This window comes from Saccostrea echinata, unplaced genomic scaffold (genome assembly GCF_033153115.1).
Source record: "Saccostrea echinata isolate AGI-Se365-2 ecotype Australia unplaced genomic scaffold, CSIRO_AGI_Sech_v1 ptg000018l, whole genome shotgun sequence".
Lineage (NCBI taxonomy): Eukaryota > Metazoa > Mollusca > Bivalvia > Ostreida > Ostreidae > Saccostrea > Saccostrea echinata.
This window is the reverse complement of record NW_026889767.1, coordinates 1,527,024-1,536,567: the sequence shown is the minus strand read 5'-3', so window position 1 is coordinate 1,536,567 and position 9,544 is coordinate 1,527,024. Positions and strand designations below refer to the sequence as shown.

At 30.8% G+C, this 9,544-nt stretch overlaps 1 pseudogene; it reads right to left on the bottom strand.

Moving 5' to 3' along the window:
* Positions 1-520: 520 nt before the first annotated feature.
* On the bottom strand, positions 521-1,669 carry LOC133189488 (protein IMPACT-B-like; annotated as a pseudogene).
* Between the last annotated feature and the right edge of the window lie 7,875 nt (positions 1,670-9,544).

Here is a 9,544-nt window from a genome sequence, read left to right as displayed (position 1 = left end):
AGAGTTAACACTAACCACCTTTAAAAAGAATGAAAGTGGGTTTACAGGTGTAGGAAATACAGCATACAGAGTCTTTTCTATTTTTAGAAAAATATGTGAATTCACCCAGCAAGTTGTGAACTAAAATTTTGTTATTTTTTTTTATTCTCTTTCAAGGGAAACCAGTAGTGGTGTATTGTAATCTTTTTTAATAATTAGGTTATGTATCTATATGAAACAAACGAGACAATGCATACAGATCCCTCCGTGTTATGTGACATGTTGAGGAAAAAAAAACAACTTACATACTGCGTACAGTTTGAGCCAATATATTATCGAGAAAGACGAGCAGCAAAAACAGGAAATAGTATGTTTCAAAAATTACGGGAATATTATAGGTTGGAAAAAAGAATTCCGGAATACAATACATATTTTACCTTTTAAATATAGTTAACCTGTAAGATAAATTTAGATAAAAACAAGAACTCAATATTAATCAGTTCTAAAATCATACATAACACTGGGTTTATTTTTCATGGTGTCAAACTGAAGTTGGTAATTTTTTTACCGCACTGAGGCCTGCTTTTTTAATATGGGAGAACCGACGGGGTCCAATGTTGTTTCCATGCCATCGAGACACAACCACCAGTACGCTGTTAACTTCATTTTCAGCTAGCAGTTTTAGTAATAGCCGTCCTGCCCCATGTTCCCCGTCATCATTTGAACCTTCATGGATTATCCCATCACTGCTTCTGAAACGGTAAGTATAAACGTTATGGCTCGCACTTGGTACGGTTTCGACACGCATGATTTCCACCAGTGATCGTTTGATCTGTTTATAGGAATCGACTTGGGTGGAATGTGCCATAAACCGGTTTCCATTATCCTCAATTGACTTTCCTGGGTTAACAGTAATCTTGACTGCGTCGCTGGTAATCACCTCGTCTGCCGTGGGGAGAGATCCTACTTTCTCTCTGTAGATTGAATTACTCTGAGTGAAAAAAAAAAAAATTGTCCCCCTTCATTTTCGTCTCGATATTTCGCTCTGGATATTTTCTTTGAACTTCATATAATTGTTTTCTTCTTTCCCGTATCTCCTCTGGTTGTTGTTGGGCAATTCTAATGTCCGACTCTTTTCTTTTAAAACTTTTATGTGCTTCATTACAAGATCCTTTTGAGCCTTATCAGCAAAGTGCAAACATATCGGTCTAGGAAACTTTCGTTGAGCATCATATTCTCCCATTCGGAAGAGTTTCTGTATTTGTAATTCATCTACTACTGTCTCCTCGATTTCCATTTCCGATATGAATACATTTCTCAGAATTTTTGCTAAGTTTTCTGGCGACTTCCTCTCTGGGTTTTTTTTCCTCTAGTCCACTAACAATAATGTTATTTTCCATTGATCTTGACTTGAGATCAACTATTTGGCTACTTTGCGAATACACGCGGTATTCAAGACGAACTACATAATCTTTGAGTCTGTTCATTTCACGTTCCATTTTTTCTGGTTATCCTGCAGTTCTGTCACAAGGTATATTGTGTCGTTGGCCTGCTGTTGAACAGTTAGTCTTTCTTGTATGCCATTTTTTGCTCTGATTTCTTTTGTGATTTCATCTATGTGTCGTCCTTGTCCATCGAGCCGTAACATAAAATTGGCCAAAGTAGTCTGAATACTTGTAATGCCCTGCATAATATCCCTTAACTGAAAATCTTCCATTTTCTGATTACTTTGATCGCCGTGTTCCATACACTCGTCTCCACTGTCCATTTTATCTAGTCCTCGTTTTTTGGAGATATCCGTCATTGTTAAGATAAAGACAGTTTACATGTACAGTCATAAACAAAATGAGTATCACTCACCAAGTAAACTGACTTACCGAAAATACACAGAACATTTTCCCAATGTTTGGCATTATGTATTCTTTCAAAAGTTGTCACATAATACTTCAAAGTTTATCAGAATTAAAGTCACTGCACTTTAGGCTTTCGGATTTCAATAATTTCGAGTTTTTAGGTAAAAACTTTCCTCTCAGAAAATCTTGTCCGTCTACATGTTGGGCATGCGCACTCTCCCCCGTTTGAATTTTTTGTATGTAGAACTTATATGTCCATTATCCTAAAATCAAGGAAAAACATCTCTAATTGGTAAGTATTTGTCAACCCCGGATCCCCACCAAGGCCTTGCCCTAGACCCACTTGGGGTTTCAATGCAGCCCCCCAGACCCTCTGCCTTCTACTGCGCCCCCTGTTACGAAATTTCTTGATTCGCCACTGATCGTCTAAGGAGTTGCTTTTCTTTGGTGATTTTAATTTCCATATCGATGATCGAAATCAGCGTCATGCATCTAGTTTTCCACAAATTCTGGATGATAGGAACTTTATTCAACACATAAACGAGCCCACTCATGTGAAAAGACATTAGACCTTCTAATCACCAGGTCAACATCTAATATACTTTGCAATTCTGGTGTTCCAATTGTTAAAGATCCCCACCTATATGACAGTAAAGGCAACTCAAAAATGCGACCATTTGGTTATTCTTGCAACATTCTCCGTCCAAAAAAAAAAAAAAAAAAAAAAGAAAAAAAAAAGAAAAGAACAGATCCAGAAAGGAAAGAAATAACATTTCGTAAAATCCAGACCTTCAGCAAAACCGATCTACGAAATGAAATCAAAGAAAAATCTAGTTCTCCCTCAGGACAAACAAACTTATGACAGCCTTGTATGCTTGTACCATATTAAGATAAGACTCATTGTAGATAAGCTTACTCCAGCGATAAATAAATCTGTCATCGTAAGACCGCACGCACCTCGGTATAGTGAGGAGCTGCGTGAATCTAAACAAGAAAGGTGTAGAATGGAGGGATTAGGGCGATGTACGGGGCATGGAAATTCATCACCAGCTGTACAAGGAACAGCGTACGCGGACAAGCGCCTTACTTCACAAAGCAAAGAAGGACTACTATTCTTGCAAAGTTGAGGAAAGTGGCAGAGATCTCAAGCAGCCCTTCAAGCTCACTAAGGACCTCATGAAAGGAAAAAAACAAAAAACAAATAAAAACTCGTATTAGTAAGATTTGAAGTTAAAAGTCAAGGTAGAGACAAGTATTTATGTTATATCCTCCTCCAGAAAATGCTTTTCATTCCGTCAATATGGTTCATAAGTCGTTTGTTCTAATTTTACTTTTACATGTTCAATATATAATTATAATGTGAAAAAGAAATGTTTACAATTTTAAAGGACGAAATGTACAGATTTTACTTTCCTATATTATTTCCTCAATCAAATTATATTTGGATACAGCATTATCTTAGAACAATTTTCTGAAATATAGCTAGTTAGTACCTTGTTTGATTTTTTTTTTCTTCCTTTGTAGGGCATGGTAGAGGTACATGTAAACATGATACATTATCAATGAAACACGTATATAAATCTGTCAGATGTTGTTGATCATGTATCTTTTCTTTTCTATTAAGGATAAATAAATAACACAAACAAACTTTTTTTTTCAGAAATCTGCAATATTTCTCATAGATTTATATTCCAATAAGTACATGTAACATGATTAATGTTTACCAGGTAAAGTGGGAGAACTTTGTAAGATTTTGTCACGATGTTAAAAATATATGCAAAATTTTGTATAGAATTATATAGAAAACAAAATAAAGTCGCATATTTAAGCACCAAAGAAAACACGATTTCTTTATATTTAAGGGATTTATTATTTATTTCATTTCTATTCAAAATCAGTCATATATATATATATATATATATATATATATATATATATATATATATATATATATATATATATATATATATATATATATATATATATATATATATATCTCCAGGAATCATTTTTTTTGTTTGTGTTATGTATTCTTAAAGCAATCAACAAGGTGTCAGAGAGCTGTAGAGATGCAAAAGTTTATACAGTTTTCTACTGTATAATTACGGTTCTCATCATAGGTATTTTTCTCAACATATTTTTCATTATGTGGTTAGTTTTCAACGATCTAATTAAAATAAATAAATAAAGTTGTACATTATTCAATCGTGTTTGTGCTACATTATTGATATCCAAATCAAACTAAAATATTATTAGTTTAATTGTGTGATTGAGGAGTAAGTTTCATTAAGACATTTTTTTTTTGTGTGTTCAGAATAGACTATACCTACATGTAGGAATGGTAAAATTAATTTTGCTGAACTTTAAATCTCCAACTACATTATTTACACATTTACTTAATATTTGTAAATTCGCTACACCAAAATAAAATAAAATAAATAAATAAAAACTTCAGAAAAAAAAATAAGAATAAACATATCAGCTGAATACATGTACAAAATGGAGAGAGAGAGAGACTTTAACTTACAAGTTATGATCGACTACTGAGGCAGATGTAATGCCTTCAAGTTTTTTTTCAAATTAATATTGAAAGGGTTATTCGTTTTCATCCCCTATACTTCAAATAAAACAGTCAAAGAAGTGAATAAAAATTTAAATAAATCAGATATGATATTTTAAATTTTTCTCCTTATTTGAATCTCTGTCATCATATCGTGGTTAAAAGTTTAAATTTTTACGTAATATTCATGTATCCATTGTGTATTTAAACGTAAGAACGAATGCGACATACATGTATATTGCGTATGGACAACATATATATTTTAGGCTTATTTGTTGTACAGAAATCCATGTGTAACCTAAATTTGATGTTACTTATACGAAGAAATGCCACAGCTCTTTTTGCGAGATTGATATATCATATCATATATATATATATATATATATATATATATATATATATATATATCATGTTTACCATATGCGTCAAACGAAGGATTAAAACAAAAGAATGTTAAATTGTTTTGAAGATTGTTACAAAAGGTTAAAAAGTTGATTGCCTGCATACTAAGTAACATGTGCAATGCACATTATCGTTTTTCTAAGAGACTGACACTGGAATTATTTTTTGAAAGGGGGACGGGGTAGGGCTATGGCTTTGTCCATGAAGTTTTCATTAGGCTGTATATCTGGTACTTAATAAAACATATCACTTTTACCCATGTCTTTGGTTAAGTAACATCTATTCCTGTAAAATAATTCAAGGTAAGTGAGTATCTGTAATCTGTAGAATATTGTATGCATTCTTTTAACCTTGCTGCCATTTTTTTTCCTTACATTTTCTCTACTGCGATTTTGAGAAGTATCTTGCATATTGACATTTTCTATGTGTTTAGAAATGAATTTGACTTGCGTTTATGATTTTTTACTTTCTTTAATATTGTGAAATAGCCAGATGCCTACAATGATAAAGAAGAAGGGCACTCAAAAATTCCTCACTTATATTTTTATAGAGGTAACATACGTGTAAAATACAAAGACAAGCATTTAAGGACGTACAACACACCCAAACCAAAAAGTTCCTGTGTTCTAATTTTCGTTATTTTTGTATGACTATATCTACTATTCGATGCACAATTTGGACAAAAATCGTTCGAGTTGTATTTGGACAGGAAGATCCAAAAGTTACTAACACACCCTCCTTTGGCTGTTCACAAGGAAAAGAAATTTAAGATCAACTAACTATAAAATCCTCGATCAAATAAACATACAAATTAAGTAATTTTGTAGACGTACATACCGACAATTTTTTTTTAAAGAACTTTAACTGAAAAATTATGGTTCGTCTTAATGTGTACAGTATTTTTCATTTTAAATATATATATATATATATTTTTTTTACAAAAATCTATCCTTTAGTTTAAAAAAAAAAAGCAACTTTCTCCATGTAGCTGGTTGCAAAAATAATCTTTTTTTTTTTTTGGTCAAATTTTTTAACTACCCGTTTGGAATTTATAGCGGAAAATCACCCCCTCCCCCTTCGCCCTTTTTCTCCGTAAATTAAGTTCTCAAGCGTCTTTCGTGCTTGGGACAATAATAATGTTTTGAAATGCAAACACACATAAAAATTCCAAGTTGATTTAAATGTACATTTATATGCAATTTTTGACTACTACCCCCTCCCCTTTCCCTTATTTTTTATTTCTTTTTTTTTTTTTTTTTTTTTTTTTTTTTTTTTTTTTTGCGACTTTGACAATTTGAACTTGATGAAACATCGATTACACTGCAGATATATTTCATTGAAAATGAACCTACAATGGTGTACGTTCAACTCTCCTGTAATGTATATGGAATATTTATTTTAAACAAGAGAGTGTGTGCGAGTATCCCCCGATATTGGATGTATCCTTCGTTGTTTCCTATACGTGTAGATAAAATGGAAATTTTGTATTGTCTATATTAGCTTCAAGGTATCAAACTTTAAATTCCTTATCTATTTTAAAATCATTCATGTGTACTGTGATATAAAACATTTTGCTTTGACTCGAGGAAGCTTTATGCGAACCGACACTGTTGACAGTAATAGAAGGTCGGACATTTTGCTTCAATGAGAGAATCATGAATTCAGATTATGTCAGTAGGCAATTCTTTTTCGCTTTCGATACTAACCTTGTATATATTATAGTTTTCAGTTCTCCAGTTCATCAAATTTGACTGCAAATGTATCTGTCAGTGTTTATTCGTGAAACAGTTATAATTATTTGGAAAATCGGATGATTTATTCAACGAAAGGGAAGGAAAACAAACATCTCCCACATTTTTTGAGTTGTTCCTCTTTGATCAGTGAGCTTCTGAGAACCCTATTAATAATCAAATTGAAAAATATGTTGTTTGTTTTCTGTTTGCTTTTTTGTTTTTGTCTTTGATATACAATATTTATTTGACAAATGCAAAATTTTAAGAAAGAGCTGTAAGCGGTATGTTATGTAGCCAATTGTAACGGAAAAAAGCAATGTCACATAAAGCTTTTTATAAGATCTTTTCTATAAGATAGGTCTGTAAACGGAATGTTATGCAGCCAATTGTAATAGAAAAAATACACAATATATATATATGCGACAATATATCAACTCGTTGAAAATTGAATGTTCATGCTATAAAGAAGTCCACTTACAGGTCAGAGCCTAAAAATAAATTCAAAAATAAGATGATATTTCTCAATAGATTGCAGTATATGGACTGTTATATATGCATAAATGAGGATACTGATTTTCTATCGTGTTTCTTACTTTAATTTTGGATTATATTAACTACTGTTATACTTATTTAATTATGTGAAAACTGCTAGAATCAAAACATGCATTTTTTTTTTTTTTTTTTACATTTTTTCCAAGTGAGTTTGAATATTGCAGTCATACTACTGTGTCTAAGAAAGTAACGTTATTTCATTGACACACACATACACACACACACACAAAAAAAAAAAAAAAAAAAAATAGAAAAAAAAATGGAAAAGTGAGCATGAATGTGAACACTAAACACACAAGATGAGCGTAGTAACTATGGGTACAATCAAAACAAGAAATTGCATCAGATAACCTTAAATAGAATATGTGAATGCAGTCATCTTATTTCATGCAGATGATTAATTGAATATAGAAGAATATAAGTTGTCCTCTTTCAAAACAGCAGTGTGATATTCTATATATATTTCTCAATATATAAACCTTTGTCATCGGTGCATTATTGCGCATATTTATATTTCAGTGTACTTCTAAAAATCTTGTTAATGAGATGCAAATTGTATGAAAATACTCCTAGTAAAATGTAGAATCGGAAAGTACAAATCATAGATTTTTGATCTTGTGAGTTTTAGTTAAGGTTCCATTAAATCTAATGCAATTACAAATAAATCATGAAAAGAAGTTCATAAACAAAAAAAATGTACATATATATTTTTAAAAATATTTTTTTTTTAAGTACATTCACGTATATCCTGTTATGAACAAGGAACTGTGTGATATTTATAATAAAAAGGAAAGAAGAAAAAAAAAACACAAGTCAAACGCAAAATAGGGAATTTTATAACACTTATATCATAACTGATCTTTACAATCTTGCTGTAACACATTCAAGTGTCATTTCCTGTCTCATGATTCTTTATGCTTACAAATCAATGTTTGATCTATAAATCTGAGTGCTTACCTCCTTTGAAATAACCTTCCAACTTGACAGCTTTTTTTTTTTTTTTTTTTTTTTTTTTTTTTTTTTTTTTTTTTTCAAAATATGATCATCATTATTTTTACTGTGAAATAGTGCGTCAATATACATCTTTTAAAATGGCTACCCAGTGGGCGATGTGGACTACATTATTATTCGGAGTTATTCACTGTTACGGTATATATCTGGAATACACAGTCATATTTTTTTCTCTGAATTGTATACGTTCTTCAGTTTCGTTGTTCCATTTATGTAGGACATTCTTTCAAAGTGTTTACTTTGTATTGATTTAAAGTATCTTTCCGGGAGAAAGATGAAGGTATCCTTTGTAAAAAAGAAAATGATTTAAAGAAACTCAAAATTTACACCTTTATAATACACAGTTTTCTGAACGTCTGAAAAGAAAACCATGTGTGTGAACTTGATGGAATTCATGATACTTATTTCTCTTATCAACATATTTTGTTACCATAGAGCATACTTAAAGGCATTGTTACATCAAAAACATAAAATTTTGCCTTTTGAATAAATACTATGCATTTCAAAAAAGTAAAATTAAAATTTTTCTACACCACTTAGTTTGCTAACAATTGCTTAGTAGCAGGAGTTTGTTTGTCAATGTTTTCATTTTTTACTGCACTGTTCAGTATTGATTCTTCTTCCTATTTCCTCCTGGGTTTTTTTTTTCAGAATTTGTTTTGGAAATTTTCCAAGTATAATAAAAAGTTGTAAAAGTTATTACGCTAGTCGCTTTCTTGATTTTGTACAACGTTTTATTTTTTTTTTTTTAATTCCTTTTTTTCAGTGATGATTTCCTATCTTCTGAATATGCTTTTCTTTTAGTTTAGCGAAAAATTAAGTCACAATTTTGTTCAGGAAACGAAGGATGTAAAGTTTTTTTTTAATTTGAACGTAGATTTAAAAAAAAAACATTTTAAAAATAGCATGATATATTTGAAAATTTTATTACCAATATTTTGAATTTATTGTTTAAATATGTCTACAAAAATTGGGTATGTTTGATGTATATCAATGCTTATCAAGATGGTTTTGATGCAGAAATACTCAGTATTTCTGATTGCATTGCAAAAAAATTGACAGAAACATTTTTGAAAATGTATTTCAATAAAATACTGTTACATGTAATGCTTTTGTCCAATGACGCAGGAGATTCAGACAAAAACAATATCTATTTTAAGAATAGGAGGGATTCTCTTTGAAGTACTCTTTTCTACTTCATGACTCTTCTCTATTACAGTTGTGTGGAACAATGTAAATTTTAACTTATTTCATTACGCCTGGGATTTTATGGTGGTTTTCAGTTTTTAGGAATGTTGTTTTACACTTATTCAAGTTCAAACTCCCTCCTTGAAAAAATATATTTAAAAGAATTCCAATAGATGATTGGTTAGTCGCAAGACGTACTGACCGATAAACCAGTTAAAAATTTCAAATTACACATTTTCTTTAAGTATTTTTTTTAGGTAGGTTAT